Below are 18,604 nucleotides of genomic sequence, written 5' to 3' on the forward strand. Positions count from 1 at the left end.
ATATAAATATTTTATTTAATAAATTTATCGCATTTTTCTGTTGATATTTTCTATAATTTACCTTCTGGCATCAACTATTATCAAGAAATAGGCCTATTTTTTGATTACTTTACTAGCATCGGTAGAAACGTCGAACTCTAATGTATTGTTATCGATAAGATTTTTTTACGATGCGCTGCCTAACACCAATTCTTTATAGCTTAGTTGTACAGGAACATCAATAAAGTGTGTAGAAAATCCGTCGCTTCCAACAATGACAATAAGAATTCTACTTTTCCAATTTTCTAACACGAATTTATTCTCAATACTTGGAGTGTGGGGAAGGAATTTAAGATAAATCAAATCACTAATCTAAATATACCCATACCTTAACGTGAAATTATTGATATCGTCAGCAGAACATTTCAAACAAAATGCCAAAGTGTGCGTTATTTTTCTTTTAAATTTTGATTAGAAAACGCTTAAATTTAATTAAATTTTATTTCTAGCCAAGTTATGGATCTCTTACTTTGTTAATTGTGGATTTTTTAAACTAAAAATAAATTACTTTAACATTAACATTAACGTTAAATGTTTTAATGATTATTTCTCTCGATTTTTGTATCAAATTACGTGAAATAAACATTGTTTCTTGTAATTTGATATGGGCATTGATTACCTCTGGTAATTTCTTGCAATTAGAAGCAATCATTGATTATCTCTTGCAGTTGGAAACAATCATTGGTTCTCTCTTGAATTTTCTATAATTTGATACGAGCATCGATGGTTTCTTGCGGTTACGAAAACAATTGCGTAAGATTTGTTAAAAATGTATCGAGTTTTAAAAGAAATTAATTATAAACGTACTGTAACGAATAAATTATAATTAAATTGCATAGTCTAATCATTATTTAAGATGCAATTTTCTATACTATTCATCCAAATTTGTGATGAATAATCGATAAATGTGTTCTTTCACAATACCAGATGATAGGTTGTAACTGTCGAATCGTATTTTCTGCAAGCGACGATCTTAACGATATCGCGCATAAAATTAATTTTTAAATGAATAACGAAACGTTAAATTTAGATTTATAGAAAATATAAATCGCTTAATTCGTGTTTTCGTGCGATCCTTTTTCTCATCGAAATAGAAAAGTTCTACATTAAAAGCTAGAAAAATTGAATGAATTCGATTATAAATAAACGTTTTCATAAATTCTAAAACTTCTTCTTAAAAGTGAAAATGTAATTTAAAAGTTCGATACATTTTTAATGTAAAATATTTCAAATTCGGTCTGGAAATCGCTAATTTCATTTCTTTTAAAGTAACATACATTTGGCTCCTTAAACTTATAAATGTTTATGGAATTAAAATTACGTGTTTAAATTTAAAAATGTACACTTAATTAATATTTGAACGTTTAATTCAATGTTAATATGTTTATTATCTTACGCCCCGTTGAAATTTGTTAAATTACATCAGAGATTATGAATTGTAATAACCTAAATTAATGTTTATTTTGTAGAATTTAATGTTTAAATGTATAAAATTAAATGCTAAAGTGTGTATAATAACTACTAAAATTTGCATAAAATAAATTTAATTATAATTTTCCCGAAATGATAATGCTAAGAGTTAAGGGGATTGGTACTTTGGTACTTGTAATCCGCGAAGAGATGGATTACAAAAATCGATATTTACTAATGGAAACCGCGTGTTTTGACTTATTTTCTTAATGTAGTTTGTTTTGTAAGATGTAATTACTTTCGGCAAGTAAACAAAACATTTTATTTACTAAACTTTTTTTAATTGCATCTTTCAAATTTGATATGGTTATTGATCGAGACGTGTAGTGAGAATTACATCTATTTTAGTTTCCGCTTGAGATTTTATCGTTAAATTTCATATTCATCAAAAAATATTTTTTTATTCTATATTATTAAAATTCTTTTTGCATATAAAAAATGTTTGGATTTTCTTTTGTAGAGTTAGAATGAAAGAAAATGGTAATGAAATCTTTAAACTATAATTAAAAAAAAGAATTTTACAATTTTATTGGGTCGGAATCTTTTCTTATTAAAGTTTAAACTCTCAATAATTAAATTTCATTACAATAAATTTATAGTTTTCGTTATCGCTGTTTCTATGCAAAGATGAAAATCGTATAGGACTAAAGTTATATAGTGAAATTAATTTTATACGTTATAAAGTGTAGTTTCATTATAATTTCATAAAAATATTAATATTTGTTTTGTGTAATATTTTGGGCTGCAGTTTTAAAAAGGTATAGACCTATAAATCTCCACTGTCTTCTGTTGTCTGTTTGTCCTTCCTTAATCTCGAGAACGGAGTTAGATAGACGAAAGTCGAACCAGATATAGAGTGGTATGTTACGTGCATTTCGGTACACAAGACCCTCATCGGCCATACATCAAAATATATATGTATCTGTTGTAGAAACAAATTCACAGAGAAACTGATCGCAATTACAATCTACAATTTAAAACATACCTGTTCAAGATTTATTTCCACCAATACTATGAGGATTACATTATGAACAGGTCTGTTTAGATATTGTTGGCCTGTTCGTGATGTAATCCTCATAGTACTCTGCAGTGTGGGTGGAAATAAATCTTAAACAGGTATGTTTTAAATTGTAGATTGTAATTTTTATCAGTTTCTCTGTGAATTTCTTTCTACAACAGATACATATATATTTTGATGTATGGCCGATGAGGGTCTTGTGCAGAAATGCATACCAGTAATAAAGTTGCATTCTGATGGTAGAAGTGTCGTTTTAATGTTACCAGTAGCAGTGTGATAAGTCTCTTCTCCGTTATCTCTGCTATTGTATTTGAAATATTATTTTCAGCAACTTTAATACCTTTGAATGTACACGTGATAAAAATATACCGCATGCATAAAAAGCTTAATTTTTAGTTTTATATTATCTCACAGCTGTTAGAACTTAAATTCTGTGACCCGTAACAGACAGCTGACTTTCTCATTTATCGCCATTTTCACCGTTTCCATTGTCAATCAGTAAAAAACCGTGAAAATAAATGAATTGACAAAATATTAACAACAATAATATAAAGAAACTTTATAAATTTCTAATGTTTTATATGTCATTTTCAGTGTGAACCGCCAAAAGCGTACAAAAATTTGATGATCATTCTGCATTTGTTTGAACATCCGTGATGATGTACTGTACTTTCTTTTTAAAATATTTGTGTTTTTAAATTAAAGTTATTTTCGATATTGTCAAAAATTTAAATACGTTAGCTGCTTTTTTTTGTTTAAAGAAGTACAGAATTGCGAAAATAAATCCCAAATGAATATTTCTCAACACTTCTTTATATGAACGAGCAAATATTTATTGTGACGTCGTTACAATGTCTGGCTGCAATTTTTAATCATATTTTTTATTTAATTAATTTAAAATATATACGCTCCACTTCGAATTAATAGTGGCTGTAATCTCTTAACGCGAGGTCCTAGACTGTATATGATATTTACATACAGTCATACAGAAAGGGAAAAGGTTTACATCAGCAATATCAATAATTAAAATTGAAACGTTCGCTTGCTGATTTGTTTCTTTTAAAATTTGCGTTTATGACGTTTATAAAATAATTTATAATGAAAAGCATTAATAAACTATTCATCTGTAATTTTCTTAAATAGAATTTCCACAATTTACTATGAAAGTTTAACAATAAGAAACAATTATCATATATTCTGTAAATAACATTAATTATTATTATTTTATATCAAATAATAATATTTTTTCATTTATATAAATAAAACTATGATAAATTAATTTAAAAATTCATATTTTAGGAAGTAGTATTCTTTCTGTAGTTATAAGATTTATGTTGGCACTAAGACCTGAAAATCTATTTGTCTACGAAATTTTATCGACATATCCAGCACTCCGTTTGTTTAAAGATACGCGACTGCAGTCTTTGTTCATAGTTCGTTACGAATATAACAAGTATAAACAAATAAAAATTGAATATTTTTTAAATTCAAAGTCCCCAGTTTAACACGATTGCGGAAATCAATATAACGCAGTAAGAGATAAGAGCATTAGAATTTGTAATTTCCTATCGATTGTTCTTCAGCGTGGTACTTTATCTTCAGAATAGCGTTTAAATTATCAATTATTGCTTTAAGAACTTATCAATTATAATAACATTTTAATGGTATTAGTTACAACTGATTGAACATATTCCATGCACTTTAATAAATTTGAAATGTTATTACGTTGCTTTTATATAGTTAAAGATCACATCATTCAATTAATAACATACCAGAAAATATGTCGCGCCGCTCCTTGCATCGAAGAGGTGAACAATGTTTGCACACTTACGCGATGTGGTCTTCGAGATATAAATGGCAAACTATATTTGAAATCTTGTACATGAAAATTTATTTGAAAATGTTCAAAATCTATATAATTCTATAGCAAAAGTGGATAAATCGTGAATTAAGAGAAAAGGTTTTATATGGCACCTTTTCATGTTTTTCGATTACAGCGGGTGCAACAGCTGTGTTAAGTGGTATTCTTAAAAAAATCGAAAATGAAAATCGTTTTCGACGTTCTTTTGTACTGTTCGTGTGTTCGATTAAAGAGGTATTGTCGGATCATTCGAGAAATGACATTTAGCATAATAATGGATACCAAATGAGTATGGCAATTAATTGATAGGAGACGAATAAATGGGTTTGTGTAAGGTTGGCTTCATCGAAATATTATTAATATCAATGGACTATTCTAAACTATCAATGGACGAGATTCTACAGATAAATCTTTATTGATATCCTTATGAATGTAATTACTAAGACAATAACTGATGTATTCTAACTGACTGATTATGGAAGTCAGATTAATTTGTGATAACTGCTATTTGTTAAGGTCTAAGATAAGTCTAAAGTTTGCTTTATTTGTTTTTTAATCAATAAGATAAAAGATGCAAACATTTTGGTTGCAATTTTTAGTTGATTTTGTCTTTATGTACTGAAAATGCAGTGATCTACTGGAGAGAAAAATTCTGGATAATGGTGTCTGCGTCATAGTATAGTATGGGCTCCTTCTATCTTTGGTCATCATTCCCGTGGCATCATTTGTAGATTTCTTTATTTTAATATCTTTTTTCCTGTGATTTTGTATTTAGTTTTACTCGAAGGTAAAACTAAACCATATTGAAATTTCTGAAAATTCTGTATATATTAAATATGTAAATAAAAAATGGAATTCGTGATTCAGTATAGTAACTCAGTCAGAACATCAATGCAGGGAGGGAATCAACCAGTGAGTTTGCGTATGGTCCAATATAGGAAGAACTCGAAGAATTCTCTGATTTATTCCGAATTTATTAAATTTCATTCGGTAATATAATTTCGTGCCTGTAGCGAGAACGATGTCACCTCGAACACCTACATTTATAATTATTATTTGCATAAAATAAAATTTTGACATTGTTGCGATTGTCTTCGTTAGAGATCATCCGATATATATTTTTAAAAAGAAAAATTAAGTTTAGATTGCTAAACAATTTGTTTCCTTAAACTTATCCCAGTTTAAAATCCCCTTTAAGAATGTTTTGAATGCGAGTTATATTATTAAATATATATATAACATTTTAAAAATGTTATATACATGTGTGTGTNTTCGGTATTCGTGGTCTTTGTGTGGGATCTGTGCCTGTATATTTAGTGAGTGTTTCCTGAAATATAAATGAGAGTGTATTAACTAAATCTATATCTATGTTATCAGTGAGGAAGTGCCTGTAGTATCATTAGTGGTAGTTGTTATATATGTGCTATTATCAATGCTTGTTGCTGGATTATCCTGACAGGTTACGTGATCTTGATTAATGTTAAATGTTTCTGTCTGTTGATGTATTTGATCAGCAACCTGTTGTTTGTGGAATAAAGTTGTTGTGTATAATTGTTCTTTTTTGATCGACAGCCCTTTGTTCGGTGACAGTGAGGTGAGGATATTGTTGTGTGAATTTATGATGTAGTTGTTGTCTGTATGCTGTCATGTTTGTTTCGAGTCTTGTGATGGTGTAGTAAGNAGGTGAGTCAGCATTAAATCTTGATTAACATATTGCTGGAATTTTAGTGTCATCTATTGTGTATTGCGTGTAACATTCTTTAAACTTTGTAGTTTCACAAAAAACGACAGAACTTTTTTGGTTACCTAATAGATCCTGGAAACCTTTCATTGATCACTCAATTCTTAGCACCAACTCATTCGAATCTAAGCTTCACCTCATTTGAATGTGAGCTTCACCTCATCTGAGTCGTCTCGTTTTTATACAACAGGTGCAGTGATGTTACAATGCATCCACCCACTTGCCCTATTTACATACTTACACTACATACTTTTACAATTAATTTCAATTACAATTAAGTTATTAATATCAACATTGGACTGTTATTAATTATTTTTGGATATGCCATATGTGATTATTTGATTACTTTAATAATATTTCATGTATAAGGTTTTTCATTTCCCAATCTTTTGCTTGTCCCAGGACTCCAGAAAAAAGTAAACTGTTTCCTGGGATTCCAGAATATAATTACAGTTGTCCCTTGATAATCCGACAGGTATGGGACCAAAGGTGTGTCAGATTACCAAAAGTGTCTGGATTACCGAAAATAATTACATATTTTGCATTGNGATAAACTTGTTCATTTCTGTTGTCCATTTCATCCGTTGGCATGGTTTTCCAGCTTTTGTGGTCTGTGGATGCATTGCCACAGTAATACCAGGGCTGGGTTGGCTCCTCAGTTCTGTCGAGGGCATTGCAGTAGCCATGCTTGGACCAGCACCAGTAGCCAAGGGAGACTGTGGCCTATTTTTTCAAATGTGAGACTCTGCCTAACCCATGAATGTGGATCTTGTTAACTCGGGCAATATCTGGGCCAGTATCACACTTAGACCTGGTTACTATCATGATAAATGTCTCCACAGAATGTGGGTTGTAGTCACTCTTAGCTTCATTTTTCCCCATAGACCAAACTGGCATGGGTGTCCCTACCAGGAGCTTGTGCTCTACCCTGCATTGCCCTATGGATCAGTAAAATTACTGGACTCTCCCACCACAAGAGAGTTATTATTATTATTATTATTATTATTATTAAACATTTGAATTGGTTATCGTTTTCTTTTAAACACTTCCTTCTTTACTTATTTAACATATTATCTTAAAATGTTTGAGATAGAGTAACATGTAATGGTTTCAAATTCTGATTTGATATTATCTTTTAAATTTTATTTTGTTCTAAAATTGGATGCGGATTTAAGGTGATCACATAAGAAACAATCTACAGGAACAGGGTGATCTGAGAGGCTATTCAACAGACTTGTGTTATAATTCTTGTAAAAACTTCTAGGGCTTTTATTCCATGGAACAGGACTTTTAACGTACCTATACACATTCATATCCAAAAAGTAATTATAATCATTACTTTAATCAATATCCCAGGAACTACTGATAAGAACAACATGAAAATTAACATTGTATTATTTATGCAACAAAACAACTGAANCGGACCATCCCGAAATTTATTTTGACCCGTCAGGATTCGTTCCCGGTCCCCCAGAGTAGTTGGCTGCCACCTTGACCGCTCGACCATCCGGCCGTCTATATATATATACCTCGTATATATGTGCGATATTATATTATGTATTTATTTTAAAATAATTAAATTGTCTACCTAGAATCGAATACTGTATCTTTATTTTTTCCTATGTGCAAGATGACTCAAAAATTACTCAACTAATTTATATTACGGTAAAAATATACATTAATCGGTTAACTGATTTTTGGGTCATTATGTGTAGAAATTATATACCCTATTGTAATTTACAGAATTTTTTTTATAGGAGTTAAAACATATATTTTATTTATTATATAAATACAATAAAGAGCTGTCGAAACAGCTAAATGCTATCGATGATCTCTTGGAATTGCAAAAGATAGTTGTAATTCTAGAGAAGATTTACGGATCTTTGATTATAACAGCTGAAAACTTATTAAAAATTATTGATAAACATAATATATAGTACGTTGTTCCTCGATTTCTTGCAATTTTCAAGAATATTTATATATTTTGAAATGGATCTATCATTAATTAATTGTGGCAGCCATTGAACATATAAAATATTTCATTACAGCTTTTAAGATTATTTTTTAAATTATAAATATTCTGAATGTAAATTCATTTAAAAACTTAAAATTACAATTGTAATTTGCATTTATTGATTTAGTTTCGAAAAAGCAAGCTTTGAATTTAAACAGTAATAAAATGTGTTTAAATCTGTGACAGATGTCCTAAGACGTAATATACGAGTTCCTCTATCCCTACTAAATAATAGTAAATTTAAAAGCGTGAGGTCTTAAGTTGTAGTCTGTTAGCATCAGGTCCCAAACTACAACTTGCGTGCAAATCCGGGTTTAATTTAAATATAATTATTTCATAATTGTGCATTAAATTACAATTAATTGACTATTCCAAATATTGTCATTATTTTTAGAGGAAAATAATTTTTTTTCTTTTTTTGGAAATAATCTTCGTATCTCGAGTCACAAACAATTTGTCTGGAGATACTTTTACATTATATTTCTCATTAAAGAAGTGTTATAGAGCGTAAAGAAATACTTTTTGTACCAATAATTACGCATTTGAAACTAGAGATGATGAGAAAAATTCTTAACTGCACCAACTTTCATTGCGAAGTTATAAAAATGTTGGATTAATTGCTAGAGATAATTAAGATTAATATTTTTAAANATTTTTCCCCATAGACCAAACTGGCATGGGTGTCCCTACCAGGAGCTTGTGCTCTACCCTGCATTGCCCTATGGATCAGTAAAATTACTGGACTCTCCCACCACAAGAGAGTTATTATTATTATTATTATTATTATTATTAAACATTTGAATTGGTTATCGTTTTCTTTTAAACACTTCCTTCTTTACTTATTTAACATATTATCTTAAAATGTTTGAGATAGAGTAACATGTAATGGTTTCAAATTCTGATTTGATATTATCTTTTAAATTTTATTTTGTTCTAAAATTGGATGCGGATTTAAGGTGATCACATAAGAAACAATCTACAGGAACAGGGTGATCTGAGAGGCTATTCAACAGACTTGTGTTATAATTCTTGTAAAAACTTCTAGGGCTTTTATTCCATGGAACAGGACTTTTAACGTACCTATACACATTCATATCCAAAAAGTAATTATAATCATTACTTTAATCAATATCCCAGGAACTACTGATAAGAACAACATGAAAATTAACATTGTATTATTTATGCAACAAAACAACTGAAAAGTAAAATTTTATCTAAATTATGTGAAACCAAAAACAAACAAGAAAAGTATTAAGCATTATCTTACAATTAGAGTTCAGCTTATACCAGTAAGGATCATTCAATTTGTTCCAAACTCTAATTAGAAGGGCTTTCTATATTGTGGTAGTGTTGTGGACAGAAAAAGGGAGATCAACAAAATTATAAAGATGGCTGAAGCTCTGGGATATATAACAGGCACAATAACAGGAATGATTAGAAGCTATGAAATGGGCACAGCAAAGCTTCAAACCATGATCCCAGTAAAATCACAAATTTCACATATAACAAAAATACAAAAAGCATCATGAAAGAAATTATAAACCACAAGAGGTCAAAAATAGTTTTAAAAAGAGTTCTGAACCTATATACAATTTTAAGGAATAACAAAGGTAACATTTAAAAAGAAGAAAAAGCAGAGTTCTACAAGATACCTTATGAAAACATACAACTAGGAATAAAAAAAAAACTATATTGGTGTTGTTTGGGAGTCAGGCTTAAAGAAAACAAGTGTAATGTTAATAAAGGATCTAATACTACAGTACTTTCCCAAATGGCACAACCTTGAGACTGTGCCATTTGGAATGAAGGAGATATTGTCAGACCCTTGCACTCCCCAACATTAGCAATGAGCACTGAAAAAATTGAAATTTATAGAAGCAAGTTAGAGGATGCATGCATTAATATAAGGGACGCTGCATGGAAATACATAGTTAAAAGTTTTCCATGAACTCCTAAACTATACCTTAGTTTACAATTTCATGTTTAATAGATATACTTTAATAATTTTCTATTACTGTTTGTTTAAGATATTATTACTGGAATTTTATTTTTATTATTATAATGTTTAAGTAAGAACACGATAAAACTAATAAAAATCATAACTAGGAGCGCAAAAACTGTGAAATTATTCAGTTAAATTTTGTGTTTTCGCATTGGTAAACTTTCTAAATTTTATCATTTATCGATTTTTGTAATTTATTTAAAAAATAAAGGGAAAATAATAGGCTTATTAACATTTTCCATCATTTGTCAATCGAAAAATCGATAAATTTCTTTTATGGAGTATGAAGAAAGCACAAACATGTTTGCTTTCAGTATAAAAATTCTTATGAAAATGTTTTTCGTTTTATTTCTAATTCTACTTATCAACAACTGACATATCGTTATGACATAAGTGAGAATGGCACGTCAAAATGTCTGTCGGGCATCGAGTATTCTATGCGTGGAGAAGGATTTATGCTTCAAAACGTGCAATTTATAACATATTTTATCACATAAATTCTACATTTTTATGAATCTCTCTGTAAAATAATAATATTTTAGTAGCAATAAAGAAAACCTTATAGTCTTTAAATGAAATCACCCGTGATTGAAGTAGTAATAATAATTTATTTAAAATTAATTCTCTTCCTTAACTTATTTTTATTTATACGCATCAAATATATCCAAGAAGCACTAAAATTATATAACGATAGATGGTAAGAAAAAGTGGGAAAAATAGCAAGCGAATTAAGAACTCGTAGCTTTCTACCATGCCATTAAGATTACTCTAACGTTTAACGTCCATTACAGCGGTAGCTAAATCTAGATTAAACTTACTATATGTAAAAATTAAACATAAAATAGAGTACACAAAAACATTACAGCAATTATGCCGAAGAAGATTCTTATCTACATTATTCGCCAATATCTCGTCTTTGAAGGCATTCGCAGAATTTCTGACAATTGAAAACCCAATCCTTATCAATTATTAAACGATATTAGTCTTATAAAACTCTTTTTATATATTATCTTCACTTTTTAATTTTAAATTTGTTAATCGTTTCCCAATTTCGTCTTACATTCTTACAGGAAACCATAAAATTTAATGATTTTTATGGCATGTTAATGTAATTTATATTTGAATTTTCCTATTTCGATCCATCCGTCAGCCATTTTTGATTAGTATTCGTGACAAAATGCTTGGTTATTGTGAAAACGTAACTCAAATTATTCAAAATGTTTTAATATTCATTAATAATTTCGTAAGATTGGGCTGAAATTTTAAACTTTTTAAAGTAGGACGTAAGTGCTATTTAAAAATCCTATCCTACTTTAAAACGATATCGTCTTTGAAATTTGTAAATACAGTCTTGTTTAGAGAAAGCATTCCACGAGATGTTGCATTTAATGATTGTTGCAGTTAATTATTCCTGAGGATTGATGTTAAGACTCGTTATCGTTAATTACATTATCTTGAAGTATTAAGGCCAAGTTACAAATCGCACTCACTAATTATGAAGAGTATTCCAGTTCAAATAGTAATAATTTCAATAGAGTGTAAGATAAAAATTGTAATTTATACAATTATTTTTAATAATTTTAATTATATGGTCAAACCAGCTTAAAAATATATAAATTATTAACGTNAACTCTCGAGTAGATTTAGAAACATCGATATCGTCGGGCGCCATTTTCTTAACGAAGTAAACTAACTCTTTCCTTCGTGAACTTCGTTAGAGTTTCGTTCGAAACGTCATCACCGCAGAGCATGCGCACTGAGCAAGACTACTACTATTCAAATGATTCGTTACTAACGTGTTTAACTCGTTTGACTTTACGAACGTACCCCAAATTATTGTTTAATCTAGCTTCTTGATAACAAGCACTGAGTTCAGCGTTAACACGATTTTCTTATATCGCAAGTACTTTCGACGAGTATTATATCATCGTTCTCAAGCGAAAAAGAACACATTTGAAAAAATAGAATGTGCAGAGTGTTCCAAGTAGAAAACGGAAAATTTTCTTGTCAATTTTTAGTAAACTTTTGTAAAAGTGTTGAATATCAATAAAATGTTTTAATCTGAACCTCATTAGTTAAATTGTTCCTATCCAAACCCATTTCCAAACTTATTATTTAGGAGTAAACCTGATATTGGGACACCAAAATCCGCTCTTGCCCCAGGACATCATATTGAACAGAGCTAACCCTATATGTGTGTGTGTGTAGTATTGAAAATGTATAAAACAAAACTTTTGAAGATTATTTCTTATTTAAGTCTAGAAAGAAACTTTCAATTTAAGCAATAATTATAACAATTTATCACAAGAATATACAGGTAACCCCCATATAACACGGGAGTTACGTTCCAAAAAAATTGCCATGTTGTGCAAATCCGTGTTATACAAAACAAAGAACTAGTGCAAAAAGGGGGGTTAAGTTCCAAAAATTAAAAAACATGCTGTTAAATCCTTATTTAAATCAAATTTATTATTTGTTTTTTCATAGGTAAAATACTTATTTCTTATTTAAGTAAATATTTTACCAGAGGATTATTCATCCTGTATGATAATCTCAGCATGAGCATCATCAACTGGTAACAGTTTTTGGGTGTGTTTGTTAATAGTGGTTGCTTTGCAATGGGAGTGCGCTGCTGTTTGTAGGAATTTAGAAACGACGGTGAAAGAAAAATGGCTGTGCCCGCACTATCGATAGTATCGTGATGGAGGAATCTATAATTCTAAAATAAGCTTTTAGAGACAAAAGAAGGGTCCCAATTGTAAAATTTAACCATTAAATAGATTATTTGTTGAAAGAGTATTCAAAGTAGCCACAAAAACAATTAGAATGCTCGCACGGAGTTACGTGGAAGTATAAAAGAATGCACCCTTTATTACATTTCATGTTGTATGAGGGTTTTACCCAATTCCTGAACTGTGTTAGAGTGAGCCTGTGCTATAAAACCACCGAGTTATACAGGGGATCCCAATTCTCGAATCGTGTTAGAGTGAATCCATGCTATAGAAGTGCCATGTTATACGGGAGTTACCTGTATTTATTTATATATTGTAATAACAAAATATTTGAACATATTTTTAAATCAATTATTAATGAGATTTTAATGAAATTAATGACTGTATAAAATATTTTGCATTTGTAAAATTTTTATTTATTAAAATTTCAAATTACAAACTCAATTTTCAAAACTATAAAGCACAATGCATATAAAATTCACATGCTTTGTAAAATTATCAATAAATAAATGTTCTGTAAGTATAAATAACTTATGCTCTAATAATTGCATTCAATAAAATAGTAGTTATTATAAAATGTAGCAAATCCACCTAATTAATGTGAACTTGCAACAGATTTTTAAAAATATAGGACAGTCAAAAATCAGTTAACCAAGTTTATTTTAAAAACAGTTAAACAAAACAACATGCAGCTGTTCCAGACCAGTTTTAACTGTTCTTAAAATATAACTTGGTTATCTGATTTTTGGGCCACTCTGTATATATTTTTAAAACTAGTCCAGAAGTTATTTAATGAATTTTTTGAAGTAGTATATAGTTTATTAATAAGTAACTTAACATTATGTTGAATTTAACTCTTGTTAGAGATAAAACTATTTTCTGTATGTCTTAATTATTATAATCTTAACTTTCGTAATAAAACAAATGTTCACATTTTAAATTTAGAAAAAATATTTTATTTTTATTGTTAATTAGACATCTGAGAAAGATTATTTTATTAAATATTTCAAATTTTAAAAAAATTCACTAGTGTAAGCCAAGATAACTTATTTTATAAACTATGCATGTATATGTGTGCATGTGTGCACAGTTGAACCTGTCCCATCTCTAATCTTACAGGAAAAATAAACAAAAATTCAAAATAGACAGGTTTGAAAACATAAAGGTTCCTATACAATAGAAAGTAATAGGTTTAACTGGAGGTAGGTATTTTATTAATATCATAGCAAGTACAGCACATACCTATATTAGATATATATAAAATATTTTTTACATATGTTAACAGAAATAATTTGTCAATAGTTTCTGATGCCTGACCATCTTCAATTAATAAGACATAAGCCAACTCATTTCCAATCAAAGAACAGCAGTATTAATTGCAACTATGTACTGTATTGCAAGAAATGTTTCTCAACTACAGTTTATGCTATCAACTTTAGTTATCAAGTTTTGAAATTGTAATTGACATTTCAGTCCATAATTCGATATATAGAAATTTCAGGAGAAAATTATTTGAGATAAACATAGAAAATATAATGAATTTAGGCTGAAAATGCAGAGAAAAAATAAATTTCAATATAAAGAGGATATTGAGATAAACATGTTTCAAATAGACAGGTTCAACTGTATATGTATGTGTTTGTGCATACACATACATATACACAAGGTCTGTCCAAAAATTTTTAAGACTGATTTTATTACAATACTACTATGTAACATCTATTTTCTGACAAAGTCTTTAGTATGGTGGTTAGAATAATACTTAACCATATTTCAACAGTCTCTTCTGTACAACAGCTCTAGAGTTCTCATTTCTTTTGTGAATAAATAATTTTGTACATTGTAACTGAAATAATCCATTATAAAGCATTTTTTTAGCCAAAGAAAAACAAAAAACAAATGTATTACTGTGTTACTTCATCCATCCTACTATCCAGATTACACCTATGCTAAACATGTTTTCTTCTCCAAACTAAGATGTGTCATTGAAAGATGACAATTTCAAATGTGGTTACAAGGTAAATAAACAGCATTCAAACACAGACATTTGAAAATCTAGAACTGTTAAACAAAAAATGTTTAAATCTGATCAAATGTTAGTCAGAAAATCATACTAAATAATTTTAATGTCGACAGATGTCACACTCACAAGGCGAATGTAACTACATGCAAGTCATATAATACTTAGTACTAACATTTATTTGATAATTAGGTATGCAAATAGAATGTGTTTAAGAGATTATTTCTCTATGGTCAATGTTTCTATTTTTTCATCAGAAACTAATACACAGACTATTTGACAAGCAGAGTGAAGGTGTAAAGCTGATTAGCAGTGATGTTATTGCCTAACAACAAAACGTTTCATTTTAATGCAGTGACGTACTGTTAATCCACTTTACTACATCTTCACTCTGCTTGTCAAATAGTTCATGTATTACTTCTTTTTACGAAAAAATAGAAACATTGACCATAGATGAATATCCTCTTAGGTATGTAAATAGCATCTATTTAACTACCAAATAAATGTATTACATGATTGAATGTAGCAAAATTCTTCTTGTCGGTATTCTTATAATAAAATCAGTCTTAAAAATTTATACTTACATACAAGTTGCAGCAAAGGTCAGTCCCATTATTATTATTATTATGTTGAGTTTAGTGAATTTTACTCGGTTCACACCGGTGGCTGTGTACTATGCCGGACCAGAGTCAAGGCATAGCAACCAAAACAAAACTAAAATTAAATAAGTGTGTCAGTGTCTGTATTCAGGAATTTCCTAACAATGTGGCATGTATTCAATATAGTGGCCTTCTGTAGTGTTATGTATGTATTTCTACTCAATTCTAATGTTCCCAGGCTTTTGTGTAGTGTGTGTGGTATCACACCTGTACAGGAGAGAACAACAGGTACAATAAGCACCCTATCCATCCTCCACAGATGCCTTATTTCCTCGGCGAGTTCTGTGTACTTGCTAATTTTTTCAGTGCATGTGTTTTTTACATTGTGAGTGTTTGGAATAGCTATGTCTATAATGTATGTGATTTTATTGTATTTGTCAATGAGTGTAATGTCTGGTCTGTTGTGGTAAATTGTTTTATCTGTGATTATGGCTCTGTCGTNATAAAAAAGATGTCTGGATCTTCGATTCAGACATCTTTTTTATTCGTACATCTCAATTATTGTTTCTATGATAACCTTCTATATAAATTTTATAATTTTTCAATAGAACCATAAAATGGTTCTATTGAACAAGAGAGACGAGTGAGTACAGTCTGAATATTCGATTCAGACTGCACTCACTCGTCTCTCTTGTGCAATTTAACACGAGAAATCAGATTTTTACTTCTATTTTAACGATTCCCCCTTTGATGACCTATCTCTCTTATAGAGAATGGACCAATATTTTTCTCTATTCGTTGATGTAGAGGATGTCATTTTCGTTCCTATGTATTTTCTTTCACTTCGTTTCTGGTACGTTCTCGATTATATCTTCTTCAGTGTTTAGTGTTAAATATGGTCAAGATGAGCTTATAAGTTTGGTCCATAGTGACGTGGATAATATTTTTATGTGTATATTTATGATGATTTCATTAACCAATAATTAAGCTTCAGTTCACTCCACCCCACCATTCCGTTCTCCACCACTCGGGCCTCGAGATATTTGCAAGTGCAGCAAGATCCTTGTTGGATGGATGTTGCCCCATTGTTACTTACTTTGTTGGATGTTGCCCCATTGTTACTAGTTGAGAAGGGGACCCATAACAGTGTCAGCTTCAGAATATTACCTACACTGGAATATCATAAAGTTTAAACCGTTACATTATTATTTATGATATAATAATTATATTATAAATTAAATGTAATAATAATTATTATCATTATTACTATATTTAATTTGATGAAATGATTTATTTTCTATTATATTTTCTTTTATATTTAAATATTTAAAAATATGTAAGCAAAATTTTTGGAAATGATATTTACTGTATCACGTGAAAAATGGTTTTATTATAAAGTTGATAGAAATTAAAATAAAATCTATTTGTAGAATTATATTTTACCTACTTTTTAAAGAAAAATAATAAAATTTATTATAAATTAATTATTTATTTATTCTGTAAATTGAAATATTCTATAATTATAAACAGTAAAATCCTGCAAGTTACATACTTTTATACGCTAGACACCCTTGTAAATTGGATCTGGAGAATATCTATAATGCAATATCTTCCCATCTCTCCGGACCACTTTTCTAAGTTGGACACAATTTTATGGGATCGGTAGTGTTCGATTTAATGAAAATTTATTGTGTACGTACATTGCAATATGTTATCACGAGGACACGAATTTGCTTCAAACTCGAAGCAGTATTCTTCCTTTTAGGATCTTGGTTTTCTTTTTCTACGTCGATGCTAATTTCCGCACTTAACTTACTCATTGGGTGTTAACTGTTTATTTATATATATCTTGTAAGCAATAATAGTGTGACTAACGTGTCAGCTACTCGTATTTCATACAAATTACCAAAAATCTTCAAGGATGTCTGTATGGAAATCAGCCAAACTTTCTGTAAAATATAGAGGAACCTTTTTTTTTATGATAAGATTCTCTTAGCAACAGCGCCGCGCCTCTTACGCTACAGATATCCTCAATTATTTGACTGAGTTTTCATATATTTTTGAAGAGAATAGTACGAGTAACATATTTTATTTTTTGCGTTAAAATCTTGCTACTTGTTTATAAAACAAACCAAAATTTGTTTTTCTAACATTAACGGTTTTAATGTTAAGTGTCTTACCAAAGAGATCGGTAAGAATGTAAAAAGCAATACCTAAATGTCTGGCTACGTGCCAAAATTTAAAAAATATATATAAATAATTTTATTTATATAAAAAATTTTTACAATATTGTCTTTATTTGTCAATTTTTTATTTTATTATATTTTTTCCAAGAAATTTTGCATTTTAAGATAAAAAAATCGAAGATAATTGTAAAAATTGACGTAAAGTAATATTAATTAATTTAATTTTAATGAAAATATTTAATTAAGTAGATTTTGAAGTTTCTGTCTGCAGAATGTTATGTTTTAAATTTCAAAAATAGTCGATTGAAAGAAAGAAATGTCGATCTGATTGGCGTCATTTTGTTTCTACATTCGGGAAAATTAATTAAATCTCGTATATTCCTCGTAAATTGTTTTACTTTTATTCCTTGACATTGTGAAATGTTTCGAGTTAATTAAAATAATTTGTATCGATTTACAACGCTCGACAATATTACAGAAATTATATTTTTATACATTAAAAAATCTACATTACAGCAAACATTTAAAACATTTTAGTCTAAAACATAATTTTACGTATGATTTAGAATATTGAAAGTAAAAATAATTTATTATTGTGGAGGAAATATATTAATTTTTTAATACATATTCTTAGAATTAGTTACATAATTTTGAAGTACAGTGGTGCCTCGTACAACGTACTTAATCCGTTCCAGGTGCACGTCCGTTAAGTGAAACGTCCGTTATACGAAACGCATTTTCCCATAGAAATACATGTTAAAACATATAATTCGTTCCGCAGCATAAAATAACCGTACTGTACCATAAAAAATGAAAATGGAGCAGACACCAATTATGCCGGGTAGTCAGATGTTGTGAGGAGGAGGTGGAAGAACACTTTCTTTACACATTCATACAGATACAGACTTTTTACACATTGCAG

This window comes from Centruroides sculpturatus, unplaced genomic scaffold (genome assembly GCF_000671375.1).
Source record: "Centruroides sculpturatus isolate CEXI.00-Female unplaced genomic scaffold, Cexi_2.0 scaffold90, whole genome shotgun sequence".
NCBI lineage: Eukaryota > Metazoa > Arthropoda > Arachnida > Scorpiones > Buthidae > Centruroides > Centruroides sculpturatus.